This window comes from Bidens hawaiensis, unplaced genomic scaffold, assembly GCF_021521415.1.
Source record: "Bidens hawaiensis isolate Kalapana, Puna unplaced genomic scaffold, B.hawaiensis_p1.1 tig00000760_1, whole genome shotgun sequence".
Lineage (NCBI taxonomy): Eukaryota > Viridiplantae > Streptophyta > Magnoliopsida > Asterales > Asteraceae > Bidens > Bidens hawaiensis.
Genome location: NW_027491043.1, coordinates 3862364 through 3867323, shown reverse-complemented (window position 1 = coordinate 3867323; position 4960 = coordinate 3862364). Strand labels below are relative to the sequence as shown.

Below are 4960 nucleotides of genomic sequence, written 5' to 3'. Positions count from 1 at the left end.
TGGGGCTGCTACTGATTAAGTTTGACCAAAATTAATCTGCTGCAAATTAAGCCCAAATTGAATATGTTAACAATATGTTTGTTGCCTGAATTACCAATATACCTTTTAAAAGACCCTTACGTCCATTAACGCTCGCTAGTTTACGTTTGTTAAGTTCGTTAGTTTACGTCCGTTAATATATTTTATATTAGCTTTAATAAATCCTTTACGTCCAACACATAATTTTTTAAATTACTTTAAACTGATTTTAGCTCAATTATGTACGTTCAACTATGTTCAATTATGTTCGGTTGTTATGTTCATGAACCATTTGTTTATACTGTTAATGAATGAACACAAACAAAAAATCCCGCTCTTTATGTTGTATTGTTCGTTTCAATCGTTTAAATAGTTAAAGTCAGACGAACAAACATGAAAACACTCTGTTTGTGTTCGTTTACAAGCCAAGCTTAGCAATTAGTCACAAATTTTAGAATTTACTTAGCGTAAATAACCATCTCCATTGCAATTAAATATACACATTATTACTGGTAAGTCAAACAACTGATTGTTAACTTTATAAACATTAAGAATGTATAAACCCTAACTGCCCTAACCATGACCAACCTTTTATTTTTGACAAAACTAAAAAGTTGTAATAGACATTAGTTATTGACTGAAGATGAATTTTTTAATTCAACTAGACCCTGACCATGACCAACCTTTTTGGTGTGAACATGCAGGTGAAGGTTTCATTTGACTGAAATATTGAAATAATCAAAGATGGTGTGATATAACGTCGCATATTTTGCAGTATAAATAGAGTTGATGTGTTTAGCATTTGTCACACAACCTGAATTTTGAATACGTACCTCTCTGATCACAAAAGTCTTTCAATTAATTATGGAATCATCAGCAGCAGCGGAAACTCCGAAATCTCAGCTATCCTTGCCCTTGAGAACACGAATTGTACTATCGGCAATAGACCTTGCAATCGACCCACTTCTCCGGGATGACGGCACGGTGCCCCGCGGTCTTCTCAATCTCGTGGACTTTCAGATCCCGGCATTGTCCATACCCGTCAACGGTGTCAAGACACACGATGTCATGGTGGATCCAACTCGCAATCTCTGGTTCCGTGTATTTGTCCCCACGCAATACGCTGAAGAAGATCTCCCGGTGATGGTGTACTTTCACGGCGGTGGATATATTTTCCTCTCCCCGGATGTGGCGATATTAGACTATGTGGGCCGCAAGTTCGCGAGCGAATTGCGTGCCATTGTTGTTTCTGTCGACTACCGTCTTGCACCAGAGAACCGACACCCTTCCCAACATGACGATGGGTTTGATGTGCTGAAATTTCTGGACAATGAAGATAACCGGTCAAAATGGCTGCCGGAGAATGCCAGCATTTCACGGTGCTTTATCGTCGGTGATAGCGCTGGCGGACACCTAGCTCATCATGTGACTCTAAGAGCCTCCCAATTCAAATTCCAGCAACTCCGGGTACGACTTAACTATATATATGTATACATATGCTACTGGATTCATGCATTATTATCCGTATATAAACATATCTAATTTCCTAGTTTGAAAAATCAACAACTTCGTATCTTTCTAATTGAAGCATCGTACACACGTAAGTTGTATTTTGTAAGAAATTAAGAAGAAATGAGTGATCTAAAATTCAACAACAAATACCACCCGCATGATTGCTGATGAACAGTATGATGGCTTGTAGGTAATTGGGCTAGTGGCGATTCAACCTTTTCTCGGCGGGGAGGAGCGAACAGATTCTGAAATACGGATGGATGGATCAGTACCTCTCGTGACAATGAAGCGGACCGATTGGTTTTGGAACGCGTTCATGCCCCTAGGTGAACCCTTCAACCGAGACCATCCTATCATCAATGTTACCGGGCCCAATGCCGTGGACATATCCAAAATGGATTTTCCCGCGACAATGGTGGTCGCGGCTGGGTTTGATACCCTCCGGGACCGACATATAAGGTACTACCAGTGGCTCAAGAAGTCCGGGAAGGAAGCGTACTTGATTGACTACCCAAACACATTTCATGAGTTCTTTCTCTTCTCGGAGTTGCCAGAATCCGATCAACTTATGTTAGATATGAAGGACTTCATTAACAAGGTCTTAAATAAGGTATTGACGAAAAGCCTCCAAACACTAAATCTTTTGTTTCTGTTAATTTGTTCATGTATTTCATAATATTCATTTCACATGCTCAATTATCCTTTGTATATTGCTTGCTTTCAGGTTTAGAAGATTTACATTGACATGGGGTTTATGAAAAGACTAATAATATTATGAACTTTTATTCATTTGTATGTTATTTCCTTTGATTATCTTTTCATTTTTTAAATAAACACAAGTAGCTTTTATGCTAAAATATTTGTAAATATGTAGTATCATATTTACCTTCTTCTTCTGTGCATTTGAGTTAATGTATATTGTACGTAACTGAATTATAAACGCTCTTTAATCCTCCATTGTATTAGTATTATTTACATGCTGGTTTTTTTATTTTGTTTTGTTATGTTTTTTGGCATTCATATGTGTGTGTGAACAATCCAGCTTGAATACAGACAATTAAGAACGAATTCATTTATTATTCTGATTTTAAAAATATTAAAATCACAAGAAAATTGAATATATTTGATTTTATATATGTGTTGTAATTATTTCTAACTTCTATGTTCAAAAATTAAAACGTATATTCCAATAAACCAACTTGACGGCTTTTAATTCGCATAACTCAAAACACTTGGAAAACTAGGTTGTAAGCACCCAAACAACTCAAAGCTCATAAATTTGGTTTTTTGCATGTTTCTTTTGGATAGATTCCAGATAAGCTCCGTATGATTATACACATTTTGCAATACCTTTGATCCGCTTTGACTCTTGGCTAAAACCATCCAGTTATGCGAATATATAAACGGCACATTTAGTTATTTACTCCAACAAATTTGTTTAAACAACCGGTTAACATAATTGACAATATTTAGGATTTACGTATATATTTATATTACATATCACTATCACATGAATGTGTGTAACCGTAACATCCTGAGATTTCGTTTGATAAACTTTAAGTATTTAATTGAGGCAACTGATTTATATTAAATATAAAGAAAATAATGAGATTTGGTAGATAAAGAGGGTAATGTGGAACTATCCTAATACTTTATTAATAATCAACCCCAACCTCATCTCCTTTGTTAGAACAAAAACGATTCCAAACATCATCGAATCTCAACTGCAAGGTTTGGTTTGGTTCGGTTCGGTTCGGTATAAGGTACTTGTCAACTAAAAAGCTTTATTAATGGTTTTGCATAGGACCACAAAGGATTGATAATCGAGGTGTGTGGAATATAGTAACGATGCTAATTTATTTACAAGACTAAACGGTTCGAGCACCCGTAACAAATTGAATTAGGGTTTCTCAAAAACTGAAGTAAGTTTTCGCATGTTATTAAGTAATCACATGCATGGTAGTAGTTGAATTGATATAGTTCATGCTATGTATTGTGTCGGACGGTATAGGTATCGCATAGATATATAGTTACCGCAAGGATATAGTTATAGCATAACACATTTTTCATCTAAGTTTGGGGTTTAAGCGACAACTTTGGACGTGGGATTACTTTAACGAGTTTGCTTAATTATGTGAATCAATTGTTTTGCCGCTATCAGATTAATGTGAGCATTGTAGTGTGTGAATACTTGGTCAATGAGAGAATTTTGGTAGGCTCTATGCTTTAGATGAAGCGATTACTTTAAAGTTCTAATATAGAATGTAAATGACAAGATGAAGTAGTTACTACTATACAATGGTTTGAGTAGGGATGAAGATTATTAGAATTAAAAGCTTGCACGCCAAATGAGTTCTAGACACAAACGCACAAACATATATACATATATATATATATATATGTGTGTGTGTGTGTGTGTGTGTTTGATGCTATGTGTAGCGCCAATATTCTATATTGTTTTTAGGATTGTGTATGTCGTTCTAGTTTGCTTTTAGTCGATTTATTTCGCACTCGGTGCGTTTATTTTGTACGGTTAAGATGTAAACTTTGGAAAAATGGGAACCCTATAAAAGGTTCACTTAACCCATTTGGGTGGGGTCGGTTCTTGCTTCTTTTAACCGATTACAGTGTCGTTCACTATTTATATTATTGTTATATTGTTTTGTTCGATCGTATGATTTCATCCCACCCATCTCGACCGTTTATCAAGAACAAAGCTGTTCATTGTCGGATCTGGTTTCGGGATCTACAATTGGTATCAGAACTTTCGGCTCTACTAGTTGTAATTTTTGGGTCACAAGCTTGAGTCTTGATATTTTTTTGAGTGTTTGAGACGTGTGGTTTGTGTGAAAAAGTGAGTTGTGGGTTCACAAAAGAAAGTTCCAGTTTCTTTGGTTTTGGTTGTGAAAAGTTTGTGAAATTTCAGTGTTTGGGTGTACTTGTAAGTTCTTGGTTAGCGAAAAGATCTCTTGGAGCCTACTGAAATTTTTTGGTTCAATTCGGTTGGAAATTTTGTTTCAAGTCATTCCATTCCACTCAACCATTCCATTCCACTCCACTCTCCCATTTCATTTCATTCCATTCGAGTCGAGCAACTTCCATTCGAACCATACCATTCGTTGATTTTTTATCCGAGTGCATTAGTCACTTGAGACCTGGGTTTCTCCTCCTTCAACATGTGATTTTCAATCGTTTCATGCTCTGCAGCCTGCAGAAATGAAATCACATCATCCAACTTAAAGTTGGGAAAATTTTCCTTCTCTTTGATGAATTTGATTGTTGTGTACCATTCACCAGATAAGGATGTGAGTAGTTTCTTGTTGAAATTAAAATCAGAGATCTATAGATATATGGTTCTGATTTCATTCACTATAGCCATGAATCTTTGCAGTACAGACTTCAATCTCTCACCATCCTTGAATTTGAACCT

The 4960-nt window shown here is 36.0% G+C and overlaps 1 pseudogene; it reads left to right on the top strand.

Moving 5' to 3' along the window:
• Positions 1-411: 411 nt before the first annotated feature.
• On the top strand, positions 412-2206 carry LOC143533661 (putative carboxylesterase 18 pseudogene; annotated as a pseudogene).
• Positions 2207-4960: the final 2754 nt, after the last annotated feature.